Source organism: Poecilia latipinna, unplaced genomic scaffold, assembly GCF_001443285.1.
Source record: "Poecilia latipinna isolate Pla-1442-1.1 unplaced genomic scaffold, P_latipinna-1.0 Scaffold198, whole genome shotgun sequence".
NCBI classification, from domain to species: Eukaryota; Metazoa; Chordata; class Actinopteri; order Cyprinodontiformes; family Poeciliidae; genus Poecilia; species Poecilia latipinna.
This window is the reverse complement of record NW_015112814.1, coordinates 123499-138378: the sequence shown is the minus strand read 5'-3', so window position 1 is coordinate 138378 and position 14880 is coordinate 123499. Positions and strand designations below refer to the sequence as shown.

The 14880-nt window shown below is 38.7% G+C and overlaps 1 long non-coding RNA gene across 1 annotated transcript in view; it reads left to right on the top strand.

Moving 5' to 3' along the window:
- Window positions 1–2225, top strand: part of LOC106946590 (uncharacterized) — a 6554-nt gene extending 4329 nt beyond the window's left edge. Inside the window, exons 2-3 of the long non-coding RNA XR_001424806.1 lie at window positions 503–598; window positions 772–2225. This is a non-coding gene — a long non-coding RNA (uncharacterized LOC106946590). The remainder of the gene's footprint in view (window positions 1–502; window positions 599–771) is intronic.
- Window positions 2226–14880: the final 12655 nt, after the last annotated feature.

The following is a 14880-nucleotide window of genomic DNA, read 5'->3' as shown; positions in this document are numbered from 1 at the left end:
GCTCTGTCTTCAAGTTTTCAACAAGCTTTAGTCTGTGGACTGAAATAAAAACAAGTAGATCACAGTTTGTCTTATGATTGAACGAGTGCGTCGTTTTGGATGGCTTTTTTCACTTTAAATAAATTATAATATGACATTTTGTACTTTCTCAAGTTCTCTTTGACTTTAAAATGTCATTTAAGATCTGAAATATTCAAGTATGAAATTAAAGGCAAAAATAAAACATAGGGAAAAAAACCCCCCGAAAGGTGGCAAGATACGTTTCTTTGATATTGCAAACATAAACAAAACATTATCTGATTAAATTAAATATTTTTTACACATCTCTTAAAATGTATGCTGGATATTTAATCTAAACATTAAAAAAAAAAAGTAGAGAAACTCAATCACATAAGTGCATCAGCTTATGACTTCAGCTGTGTTTTGGGTTCTATGTGGTTTAATTGGGATTAATTGAATCAACATCATCGCTCTGACATGTATTTTTATTCATGCGCTCCAGGGTGAGTGAGTCGGCTCCGTGGTTCTGAGTCCTTCCTGCAGCGTGTTTCACTGCCTGAGTGAAACAGCAAAGCTTAAGCCAAAGGCACTCTAGAAGGTATATGTCACTCTCACTGTTTTTTTATTTTATTTTATTTTTTTTTAAAAAAACAGCACCGTCTTCAATCTCATACTACTCTCACAAACCGGACTCTCCTGCAAGGATTTGATTTGTGCCTGGGGTCTCGTCCCTGAAACTAGTCGCCTCGTCCTCACTTTTGTGATCCTCAGGCAGCTGAAGCAACATATTGGCGAGAAGGTCGTCGCCTACGAACGCCAAAGGACGATCATGCTCGACTTGCCTTGGGCACTTCAGCTGTCACAGACTGTCCGTGTTGGACAGCTCGTCCTGACGGAGGGCTCTTAGCCAAGGTCAAAAGGAGCCAAGAGAAAATGCCATCCTGGATGTGCTAGATGTTCTTCAACTTTAACACAAAGTGAAAGTGATTTATATTCAAGTATATTCTCAGTTACACAGGATAAAATTAAAAGTGATGTGTATATTTTTTTCTTCTTTGTCACAAAGGCAGATGAATTATTTATATTCGCCGAGGCCTTTAACCACAAACGGAGCAGCTATAAATGTGACCCAAGGGATGGGTTAATAAACTGAAATGGAAACAGTCTCTTAAAGTAATATTAAATGATAAATTATGCCTACCTTTTCAGACAAGGCCCCTCTTTGCCCTCTGGGGGACACTGTTACTCAGAAAAATAACATGCAGCTGTGTTTATAATTCCTACCTCAGTCAGTTTTGGTTGGACATTAGGAGACGTCCTGTCCCATAGTCTTTTGTTTAAGCTCAAATTGTAACCTGGCTGGGTTAACTGGTATGGAGCGCGGAGCTTCAGGGCAGGAGCGTTAGCAGGAATTTAAAGGAGTTGCATGTCCCAGTTCCGCAGCTGGATGTGGGTTTGTGGCTACATGTCATTTAATAAGGCTTCAGGTATTATTTTCCCAGGTTTTCGCTTATAGAATGATGTGCAATCCATCATGCTCAAGACACAGTAGTCCTCCATGGACGCTCTTTTCTGTAGTAACTGCAGCAGGTCGTTTGATGTTTTCTTTTTGAAATAAAACAAAAATTAAACAGCAATTTAAGCATAACAATAGAAATAAATTATCTTCAATATCATTTGAACTTTTAGTCAGAGTGAGATTTTGAGTTTCTTATCGATAATTTAGACATCATATGACCTTGTTAAATGTGCAGAATTAGTTGTCTGTTAATGCAGTTATGCTGCTTCTACTGGAGCTTGTGGAAAGAGCTTGATGCAGGTTGGTAATGACAGATAATGCACCGTAAGTACTGGACATCTAGATCTGGCTCGGCCTTTTTCTAGTCTACATCCTGATTTAGTTTTTTCCTCTTTATCAGATACTCCTGTCGCCACAGACAGACTGCCAGGGTAAAAAAAAAAAACATCCACAAGAGAACCAGTTAGTGACTTTGTGTTTTTTTTTTTTTTAAAGAAGATATATCTATTCAGTTTAGATTTAAATTAAAGTTAATGGATATTTATTACCTCTTTATTATCTTATTTTAGCTATAAACTTTTTTATGCTATTTTCTTTTTTGTTGAAGCCATCAATAATCTTGTCAAGTGCCACTGACATTATTTTTGATTTTAGGTGTGAAACTGCATCCTTTACAAGTTACCAGAAGTAAAACGTATTTATTCATTTGTTTGTTTTGGTTTCTGTTCTGTGCAAAGTGTTACCCTTGTATGTATGGAAAAATGCTCTATTAATAACGTTATCGATTTTAATTACAGTCGTAAAGAATAGGCATGAATTTTCACACTTTGAAACATGCTCAGTCACTTTCTGTTCACAGACAGGAAAAAGTCCCCAAACTCGACTCTGAAGCTCAGAAACACACTGAACGTATTCACATCTATGCCGGAAACAAAGACTGAAACTGAGATGTTAATCGCTATAACAGATTTTTAAGTCCATATTTTAATGAGATCGCCATATTTTGACAAGAGTGATCAAATCACTTGCGGTTAAGCAACTTTTTAACTTTGTAATTTGTTTATCTTTGTTTAGACAGGAGTGTTTTCAAAGCTTCTGTTTCACCCGGTATCGTGCTAAACGCAAAACACACACGGACCTACAAACACACGTCTAAGGAACATTTACAGTCCCAAATTCACTCAGTCTGCATATTTCGGACTGATAAAACACAACCAGAGAAAACTCATGCACACAGGGTGGGAACATGGAAACCCCAAACAGCTTTTGTTTTTCATGTCAACATTTCAACACAACATTTAGAAATCATTTTATTTTGTGACTCAAGAAATATTTTACAAGATTTTTTACATTTCTAAGTTAGCAAATTAGGACTATGGTACTTACACGCTCATATTATTTGACAACACTCCTTTTTGAACTTTGAACTGGTTTTAAGGATGAGTTGACGTTTTGAAAGGATTTGGTGAAAGCAGAGCTTTTCGGCGAAAGGTCAGATCTGTGTGTTTGTGCTCATTTCACCCTTCTTTGAAAAAGAAAGCTGTCTGGGGGAAAGGATATTTTCCCAGACAGTCACAAAGGTGTACGTTTCTTCAGATATTTAGGATAAGTAAAATGCATTTTCTAAAATGAGGATGAGACGATATGATTAAAATCTCTTTTAATATCTATTCAGTGGTATTTTTTTTCATTTGTTTTGTTTTCCTTGTACCTTGGATGAAGCACCAAGCCTCCTAAATGTGAATTTTGCTTTTGTGCAACAGCATCACAGGTTTTACCAGCAATATGAGCAACTGGATCATCAGCATATATCCAATATGAGAACAAACATCTGGACGACAAAACGGATGGGACTAGATACGGTTCCTGGTGGAATTCCTGTTCACATTTTCTTTTTTTCTTTTTTTTTAAACACGACCAATAGCCTGGGTATTTTAGAAAGCAGAGATGGTTAACTCTTTTTGCACTTTATGTTTTCATGCCAACAAAAATGTCATATTTATAAAAAAAAAAAAAAAAAACTTTCTAGAGGGAAGTTGTTTTTTGTTTGTGTTTTTTTTTTTTTTTTTTAAAAATCCTCTTAATCTAGTGGATTATCTGGGCTGTATATTCTAAGAATATTAAAAAGATACAGAATCCTACTTTACACTTGCCAACTGTAGCTTTCTGTGCTAGACATCGCCACAGCAATGAGACGGTTCATTTTGAAAGCTGAAAATATTTGAGGGTAAAAGTAAGAACTTTAAACAAAAATCACAGGGCAGAACCTGCTGGGTTTCTTTCAGGAACTTATCACATTAACTCTTGCGTCTGTGGGATTTCTGCCTTTTTTGTTTTTGTTTTTAGAGAACCTAATCATTTCATCACCTGTGCCACCCTGGACCTGAAAGTGGTGAAGTATTAAAGTGCTGCAAAACCACTTTTACAACAAAATTTAGATGACCCTCTAGACACCGACTGCGTGCAACAAAGGAGCCATAAATCCGAGAAATGATATCCTACAAAGAAAAATACCCAGTACTGCAGATCCCAGGCTTTTTGCTAACTGCGAACGTAGCTGCCAGTATTTCACCGCGTGGTAACAGCGTTGATGTCCTCGGTTTGGACAGATGACAGAGCTGAAAGAATGAGCGATGGTTTTACATTATGGAAAAGTTTGTGGGATGGAGAGTGGGGCCAAAGATTGTTGTTTTTTTTTTTTCTTCTTCTCTTGAGGTCTGACTGTGGATCGAAGCCTACATGCCTTCCCCCTCTCCGCTCGGGTCCGCTGCGGCCCTCTGCAGCCGGCCAGAGCTCTGATCTTCACAGAAACAGGCACTAAAGCCAAGAGAGACAACGTCATAAAAGCCTTACATAAGGGTGATAATGAGTTTTGACAGGCAAACCAGAACATCAGGTTTGAATCACCTTTTTGGTCCAGACAGGCGAGTGCAACAAAACTCAAAAACACTGCTGCTTTTGAGCAGAATCCCTGCTTTCCCCCCACATTTAAAGTGGAATGAGAAAAAACTGAAATTAAATTTCTTAAAAGACCCATCCTCCTTTAATGGCCGTGACATGTTGGGTATTTGATCGTGAAGTTGCCTGGATTTACCTTTGCAGCCCACAGACTCCAGCAGCCGGGAGAAAACAAAAACAAGAGGCTGCTGTTCATTACATCTGCTCATAATTGTGAAACTTGGTGTTAATCTGGAAACATTCCTCTCAGATTTTCACCTTTAAATTGGTTTGTATGATTTTATTCTCATATTTTTTTAATGGAAGCTTCAGTTTTGAACCACACTGCTCTGTAGACAAAAAAAAAACAACAACAACAAAAAAAAAAACTCCCAGGTCTGAAGAAACAGCAGACCTGGAGGGGCTATGTCCCTCCAGGTCTAAATGTTCAAGGCTGATTTTTTTTATTTATTTTTTTTAATAAATTCCTGTCAGAGCAATTTAGGCTTTGCTTTAATTTCTGGTCCATGGAACCTGTTAGAAATTAGCCAAAATTATGTCTCAGCCTCTTAAGTCAGAATTCATTACAGTGCTAAAAACAGTACTGGACAAACAGGAGCTAATAATGGTGAAAAGTAATCATTTTTTGCTTTCTAACCCAATACAGAACAGCAGTGGATGGTGACAGTGAACCCATTCACAAAGGGAACATGGCAACGCCTAACGAGAGAGAGAGAGAAAAAAAATAAATAAATCGGCTCAACGCTGCGGTTAATAGGCCTGCATTTTCTGGTTTTTGAATCTATGAAAGAAAAATACATCAGCTGCTACTTCATCTCTCAGGAAAGTGTAAAATTATGGTAAGTGGACCACACAGCTTCCCCGCTACATGTTTTCATTCATAAATAGCTTACAGATGTCTCACTAGCAGCGTCCAGCTTTCTGCGCGAGGACGGCAGCGCAGCGGCGGAATGACTGTGCACTTGACCAAACGGCTTTTAATCCCATCACTTAATCGCTACTAATACAGGAAGCATTTCCAAATAAAGGGCTGCTGAACTTGGAGCCTTTTCCATAATCATTAATCTCTTTGCTGGAGTGTTCGAGGCTCCAGCTTGGTTCCTGTGTCTGGTTTCTTTACGAACAGCAGAGGCTTCGGCTCTTAACTCTGTGTACTCTGGCAACCCTCTGCTCCTGCGGCGACGGTGCGGTCGCAGCGGTTCCTCCTTCCAAAGAGACACTTATTTTTCACCTCCTTTACAAAACATTAGGACATTCTTGTTTCTCGTGGCTGATAAAATGCACACAACGCCGAGTTTTGACACGGACATGAAAGTGGGTTTGTTTGAATGGGAAATCTATCCCTGCTCTGATAACAATCAGACGGGCAGAGAGTTCTTTGTCTTTGAAGACGAGACTTTGACCCTGCGTGTGAACCGTTTTTTTCCAAACAGTCCTATAGATTCTTAGACAGATGGGTTCCTCGTTTTCAGACGGCGGGTTTTCTCTTGGCCGGGCGCGCAGTGTGAAAAGAACATTTGTCAGAATAGAGATCTGACAGGTGTTCCATCACAGAAAGCATTTTCATCCATTCCTTTAACTACGCCTGTTTTTTTTTTCCTCTGGGTTTTGTGAGGGTGGAGCTCAAACCATCTGCTGTGTGGGAGGCTTCAGCCTCCAATAGCTTCGGAGGTCAATTTCGCAAGTTTTGATATTTGAGATATGGCAAAAATGATTCTGGAACACAAAATGTTCTTTCAAAAGAAAGATTGTAAGCAAGGAAGGATTGACTTAGTAGATAAAACCAACAAAAAGTACTGCAGCTGCTTAATGCCGTCAGTAGAAACATTTTCGGATTCTGAAATTCATGATTAACTGCTTTAATTTAGCAGATTTAATTTTACAAACATCTAATTATTTCAAGAGAAGTGAATTGAAGGAAAGGATTAGCAAGGTTGATGCAGCTGTATATAAAGCTGCGGTTCAGTTGCTTTTTATTTCAAAAGTAAATAAATACATAAAAATGAACATATTCCACTTCAGACAATAAAATTTGTGATATATTCAATTTAATCTAGTAGTACGGATACATAAGTATGTAATGGATAACACAATTTCAGTCGCCCAGGAGAGTGTCGTCACTAAATGCAGTAAGGCACAATTTCAAAAACCTCTGAGTAACGTGAAGTATGTCAAATTTATAGTATGCCAGCTTCAGGCCTAGTCAAAGCAAAGTCCTTATTCCAAAACATGTCGAGCTTACATGTAAAGACAACAATGCAGTCGGCCGCTATATAGTCATGTCTAGTCGACTCAAAAAGCTCAAAAGTCTAATATAGTCAAAGTTACATCTCAAACGATTATAAATAATTCAAATAAACGTGATTGGGCCGTCCCCAGGTTCATCTTTTATGTCCTGAAGCATGGAAAGTTTAACATCTGCCTCCGCAAACCAGAACAACAAAACTCTGCTACATTTCCGACAGAGATAAAGGTCATTTTAATACGAATTTCTCTTGTTTTCATGAGAACTCGTCTCCAGTTTCCCGAAAACCCCCTAATGGATCCTGTGGGACACGCCGAGTTAAACGAAAATCCACACAGCAATGCTTCCCTTCATTTAAGCCTCATTTACGGCAAATTCGGTGGATATTTAGCCTTAATAGATTTCTAAAATAAAGTCACTTCCCCCAGTCTTCGACGGCCTCTAAATGTGATTTATGTTTTGCATAAATGCACTTTGAATCGTCATGTATCTATTAACAGCCAAATATTGTTTTGTGCTTGTGTTACAAAACAATTGCTTTCATTTCCTTAGCATTTATATTTTAGCCCTGTGGCCAAATTGACTTGATTTAAAACAAACAGATTTAGCCTAAATGCAAATCTAAGATAATGGAAACACCTGACATTATAGCTGAAATGTTCTTTTGGGCTCCTGTCATTACAAACCTAATATACCTTTTCTATTAGCGAGCGGAAGAGCAGGGTCAGAGGGATGTTGTTTCGCCCGCCCCCTTCGACCCCTGATAAAGAACAACCTCAAGGGAGGCGGATGTTCGTCATTAGTGGAGCAGGGTGCCATCGGGTGCCGACTGAATAGTTTCCTCCTGAAACGAGGCGGGTCAAGAGGTCAGTTGGGATACTGACCTGTTCAATAAGCAGTTTCCTACGACAGGTTGCACAAATGGAGCATTATCCAGATTTATTTTCATAGAGTGGCTGCGACAGAATCCATAGCAACTCATCAGGCTTAACTTTATTTTCAGCCCTGATACGGACAGCATGTTCCAGCTCATTTTTAATATACATATATGCACTAAATTACTCATTTGTCCACCCAGAGCTTCCTATTTTCCTCATCCCTTCATCAGCTAAAGGTGATTGCATTTTGGCAGGAGACATACGGACGGCTTCCGCACTCATTCGTGAAAGAATAGGTTGCTCTCAAGAGCTCGGTGAATGCCAGATGGTAAATTCAAAAGATGCTCCTTGTGCAGTGAGTCAAATCATGAAATTTCCTCTCTTATAATTATTCCACAGCCAGCTGTTGGTGGCATTTCCAAAAACGTGTGGATTTTTCTGTCTGCATTGTCGTTTTTAAGAAGCTGGGCTCGGCTCCTGAGGTCCGTCGATCCAGGCTTTTTCACCCAACATCAGTTTTTAGTCTCACACATGTCCGTCTCTTGAAGAAAATTCCCCAAACTATTTGTCATGATCCGTGTTTCTGTGTTTAGTTCTGACTTTTTCTGTGTGATTCTGTTTCCCTGTGAGTCTTTGTCCTGTCCCCCCGTTGATTGTCTCCCAGGTGTGTCTCATTCCCTTGATTACCTCGTGTGTATTTAGTCTCACCTGTTGTCTGTGTTCTTCGTTGGGTCCTTGTCTAACGTCAAACGTATGTCTAAATTCGTCTTATGCTTTCCAGTAGAACTGTACAGTCCTGGTTTGCTAAGCTCAAGATTCACATTGTCAGTTGCTACCGGTTGTTAGCTGTGAGCTAATTGTTCCTGCCGTGCTGCCCGACTTGGACCGTGTTGAGCCACTTCTTCATTAAATCATCATCTTTTCACCATAACCTGGGTCTCGGCGTTCTCTCCTCCCCACTACCACCACCATTCATGACACTATTCCAATCAACCCTCTCCTTAAGCGTTATAGAGAATCCTTTCCAGAAGTATGAATGCAGATGAGCAAATACGGTAAACAGATTTTTATTTTTTTAAAATTGTTAGATTATATTTAGCTGAAAAGATTAATACAAGAAGGCAAGAACTGGATTGAACGACAGTTTACAGCAAAGTATCAATGAAAAGTTGGGATTGAGGTGTTTTTTTTTTTTAATTGATTCTGGAACACGCTCTAAAAAAACTACTGGGTTATGCATTTCACCAAAATACTGGCTTTATACTGTTGGGTAGCTTTAACCAAATTGAGTCCAAATAAATGACCTGGTTTGTTGGGTCAGAGAGGAGCCTAAAAGCAACCAGATTATTACTTTGTGTATTACAATGACCTGGTTTTACCTCATCGCACCTCTCTCAGAGGATCAGAAAAGAAATGGTTAGGTGGTTAAGTTAATTACTTTAGTGAAAAAGTTTGTTCACTTACAATAGTTACAGGCTTTTACCTCAGCTTATGCTTCCCGCTTTTACCTGCCTGCCCACCTTCTGTCCTCTCATGATTCCCTGAACTTACCCACTTTTGCTCTTTGAAACATTCACACCTTCACTCAGGTGTTCAGCCTGCAGGAAGAGGGTTTCATACTTACCTTCAGCACCGTCGCTCCTGCATTTCCAACCGCCGCTCACCATTTCACTATCCATCCCGCCACACAAGATTTACAATCCATCATCGTTATAAGACCTCCTGTAATCATTCTGCTGGTCTTTTAGCCCAGACCTACCTGTAAAGATACAATGATTAATATTTCTATAACCGATCTTTTAAACGGAAATCACTTGTCACCATTTCTTGCTTTTTGGGTCAAGAAACAGAAAAAGACACTGTGGGTTTGAGAAGACAGAGTCGACACAAAAGCAGTAAAGCGCTGGTCCAGAAGTACGTTCAGTACAGATAGTAGCTAATATTAGCTTCATTACTGACTTGATATAAGAAATAAACAGTTAAATCTACTGGATCAAATCAGTACATATACTTGGAGTCGCAGCTCTTTCATCAGTTTTGTACAGAAAAGGGGCAGAGCTTTACAAACCAATAATCGCTTACAGTCTAAGAGGCAAAGTATTTATTCATTTACACTTATTATAGTATGATTAAGTGAATAATTTGTGAATGTGGCAAGTTGGGGTTTTGATAGTTTAACTAATAAGGTGAACTTTGTGTGTCAGATTGCAACTTTTTGTGGCCAAAAAAGGTGAAGGAATGCGCTGCGCTCTGTGCATGTTTCCTACCGTTCGTGGCCGATGACAGTAACGCAGATACAGGGGTGGCTGGAACGGAAGAGACATGGGATTGCTATTTGGTGCTGAATATCAGTCCCTGTCATCAGGAGAGTCGCTCGTCTTTATGGCTGCTGGTTCTCGGATGAAAGTGTCTCGGATGAAAGTGCCTCAGGGGGGGGTGGAGAACAGAGCGGGCAAATGATGCACAGAAATGACACTTGTGAGATATGACAGAGCCTGAATGGAAATACTGCTGGTGCTTATCAGGTACAGCCAGTGGAACATGATTACTACCGACTGGCAGTCTAACAAGGTAATTTAAACACTGCCACCCGAATGCAATCTCATCTCGGTTTTTGCCTGAAGGCCGCTTCTAACACAGCTTTAGAGCCTCTGGTGAAATTGTTGCCTTGCCATCACATCAATGAGCCTATTAATCCCTGACAGGAGAGCACGACAAACCTCTTACGTCTATAATTGATTAATTATGCCTGTTAAAATTCACAAAGATCATTCAAACAGCACTGAGAGAAAAACATTAAAACATAAACATCCCTGATTTGTTGGCTGCTCATGCTCGAGAATGGGACACTTCTTCCTAATATCCTTCCAAATTCAAAACGAATCTATCAACAAAGAGTGTGAAGGGGGTTTAAAATGTTTCCAGTTTTCATCGCCGGATAATCACTCCCAGCAGCAACCGCGAGGTTTCTGCTTTTTGAGCAGTTTGTATAAGTGGCGGTGCATGCAGGAGTTCTCACCTTTCACTGTATTAACATATTAGGCTTGCACTTGAAATTGCTGCTTTCATAATTGCATTAATTTTCTTTTTTTTTAACCCATTTAAAAAAAAAATTATTCAAGGTATGTATATAGCATTTGATGTAAAAATGTTAATACGAACATTACTTTCAAAAATTTGCCATCACACCAGCTTCTTTTTTTTTTCTCCTAAAAATAAAAATGATCGCGAAACACTTGAATGTGACAAAAAATGACAAGCAAAAAGAAACTTCTGAGTAAGCATTGTTTGGTAGCGAGTAGATCCAAAAGCAGACAAGCTGAGGCAATATGTTAACGTATGCGATTAATTAAAAATAAAAAAGAACTTACAAACTAGCAGGAGGACAGAAAGAACCAGTTACCAGAACAAGGTATAATGGGAGGGGCCTGAGAAAGAGCACCGTATAAATACTGGGAGAGAGGATGCTGGAACAATGGACCAGGCTGATTAACAAGTTGCAAGTGAGAAGGGGGAGAGCAGAAAGCAGAGTGATGAGAGAAAAAGAGAGAGAGAGAGAGAGACAGAGAGAGAGAGATAAAATTATTAGATATAGATAAATAGATAGACCATCACGAACCACACTCCATACCTGTAAGTGGAGGCAATGCTACTAACAGCTTGTGCCAACAGCCAGTAAAACCAAGAAGAAAAAGAGAGAGAGAGAGAGAGAGAGAGAGAGAGAGAGAATGACAAGGGGGGGGAGAGGAGAAAACATACACAGGCAAAAATGGAAATCAAATTTAACAAAGACCAAAAAACTGAGCACAAGAAATAAATAATAAACTAAAATAATAAGAACTAATGTAGAACAGAAACAAAGTTGATCTGATAGGAATAACAAAATAACAAAATAAGAATATACAACCCCAAAGCAACATGAGATCCAGACGGAAACACATTATTTTTTTTACACAATATTAGTTGTAAGTATAAGGCGACGTCTCGTATAGTTTTCCTGGAAATGATAAGCAGAAACCACATTTGTTTGGTGAGATGCTTAACTTCTTCACACAAATATCATATCATGAAAAACATCCTGAGTAAAGAAATAAAAAATAATTGTCTAAAAATCAGATTTTTTGTAATATAAAGTTAAAAAAATAAAATAAAAAGAGGCTTTTGTAATACAATAAATACGACATAGTGGTCAAAATGGATATATGTTGGGATTAGTAAACAGTAGACAATCACAAAGCTGCTGCATTCTGATGCGTCCTTTTTATTTCGCACAGATTTTGTAATGGCTTTGACGCCACTTTAAGAAAACCAGTAAATGCACCTTTTAAAAGTCACCTATTCCAGCAACATTACATCCATTTGCAGTGAGCGTTAGACAGACTGAATTTAAGCTTTTTTTTTCCGTTTTGCCTTCTACATTACAGATCACTTAATCTTTTTCTATGAGACAAATGTACTGCTATTAAGTAAACACATCCATCAGAGATACTTTTAAATTATTCCATTAGCATTTGCAACAGCAGGGAAAAGCGCATCTACTTGCCAATAATCATTCCACTCATTCTCCTGTTCCTATTTTCATCACTGTCTTTAGTCTGGCCCTGTTGTTTTCAATGTGCCCTGAGCACAGTCAGTCACAACAATAACTGCAGCACGGCTGAAAGATTAATTACACGACAGTCGCACCTCTCTCACCTCTGCTTTCCCCCTCCAAGCCTGTTCTGTTAGCATGCATGGTGTTGAATGATAAAGTGAAAACTTGCATAATAAATGCTGGAGTTATGCTGAGACTGGCAGTGGGGCATGCACGGGAAAGCAGACCCAGGAAGCTACAGCTTGAGAATTTTTCTTAAACCTCAAAGTGGTGATTTTAACATAATGAAAAGGAGTTTGTGAAACTGGAATGGTTTAGTAGCTTGTCTTGCAGTAAAAAATAAAAATAAAGAAAAGGCCACATGTTCTTTGGTTGTTTTTTTTTGTTTGTTTTTTGGCTCTTTAATATTTCAGTTGAATGCTTTTGATATCTATTTACAATGACTGACTTAGCAAAATTATGTAGGTCTCAGATTTTTATGCAAGTATTTCACACCAGTTGCAATGTCTGTACAGTTTCTTTAAATAAATTGCAATAAATGTTTTGTGTATGCTCCATTAAATAATAATATGAAACTGTTTGCAAACTATATACATTTTTCTAGTCTTACTCGTTAATCTGCCATGTCAAACTAGACAAATTTGTTACAATGCTTCCAGATGTTATAGCCTAAGGTTTTAAAATGATAGTTTATTTCTATTACATTTTAAAATAGACTTCAGGGTAACATTTATTTTAATTGAATTCTAAAACAAATACCATTAAAAAAAAAAATCTATTGTACAGCGATTTACTCTGCACATCTTGATCTTTGTTCTTCGTCAGCATCCAGCGCAGATTGGCTGCAGAATGGCCCCGGGCGTCTCATTGTGCTAAATTCAGCTCTGGATATAATGCAAAGTGACTAAGAGCTGATCATGGGCGATCTTCAGCTGAGTTCACCATGTGAGACCCGAATACAGGAGACATTTACCCTTGCGCTTGCTGATGAGTTAAATGTGTTGGTGTCAATTTATAGGCGGTGACCAACCGCACCGCCTGTAAATTAGCAGCTATACCATAACGTAGCGACCAAAAACATTTGGAAAATTGTTTATGACCTCTTAATGGGAGAAATCCAGGCAGACAGAGTGACTCGTTGGTCAGAAATAACATCACTCCACCAGCCTTAAATGAATCCCTACGGCAACAAGCTCACCACCCGGTAGTGGTGGTAACTCTTAACTATTTTAATCCGAAAAGTTTCTATGGAAACGGTCAAATACAAAAGCACAGCGACAGAGTCTACATGGTGCATACAGGTAACTGTAAATCCTCCGTAATGGTACAGAGGTCTAAGCATTAGCAGCAAAAGCCAAAGGATGTGATGCACAGCCGCTTTTCTAAGCACACAACATCCCATGTCTTTTTCAAGCATTCAGATTAGTAACCAGTTTGCCTACTAACCAGGTGGCCATGCAGCACCTCCGCCAGCACAAGCTGCTCACCATTCTTCATATAACATCATCAAAGTCCATGAAAACAACGCCCATCATTAGAACAGAGACAAAAACGGAAAGAGTTAAAGAAGATGCAAAGTGAACTGTGTTGATATTTATTTAGTTTGAGGGGTTTTTCTGCATAAATCATAACCCTCAAACCTTACTGTGACCTTCACTCAATGTAAGTGTCATCCATCAAATTTCGCATTCACGTGTATGGAAATTCCCATAATTTGGTGTGAATTCAGATGCCACTGATAGAAAAACAAACAGAAACACACACAGAGCCCCACTTGTTCATGTTTCAGTGCTCATATGAGCAGATCTTTAGGCCTTACTGCGAAGGAAACTGTTTGCGTTAAACTCTCCCATCTCACTCGTTGTGTTTGACCAGCTGCCGTACATTATCCCGCTCCACCTTTTCCAATCCACATGTCTTGTAAGCCCAACTATTTTCACTTGTTCTGCAGTGAGGTGTGAACTGCACCATTTCCTGTGCCAGGGCTGGCTTATTGAAATCTGCCTTCCAAAGATAACTGGTTTTTTTTTTTAAATGTAACTTCTTGTCTGGCACTTGTAAGAGTTCTAGTTTAAAGTCAAAATGTCATGACTGTGAATCGTCCTTGTGTCAGGTGGACTCGAGGTTGGAAGAAATTAGGAATTTTATTTCAAAGCAACAAGGTGTCCCTGTCAAATAGAAAACAATGAAAGTGTCAATGCTTTGCACATTCTTTGTGCCTCATTAAAACATAAAACTAGACATGCACTGTTTAAGATGCATTTTAGGGTATTTGCAACACAAACAAAAGTTACTGCAAATGCATTTCTTTCCTTAATGAAACATAATATTGTATGCAAAATTAAAATGCTCTCTCACGCAATAACATAGATGATACCCGTTAAAAAAACAACATCCTTAAAAACACATTTAAAAAAACGAGTTGTATCGTTTCTGCGTAAAAAGGGAATACTTAACCATCTGTTAGTAATAACCGTTGAAGCAGAAATTCAGCTCAACTAAATGCCATTTCATTTTGTTCAGAACGGTTTCATCGCCAACACTGAAGATGAATAAAAAGTGACACATCGTTTCCCATTATTTCCATGCTGTTCATGTAAAGAAAGCAAGCATCCACATGGAAACCCAGCATTACTGTTCTCCAAAACAAACACCCACATGTGATCACAGCCTCATTGATCTCAAA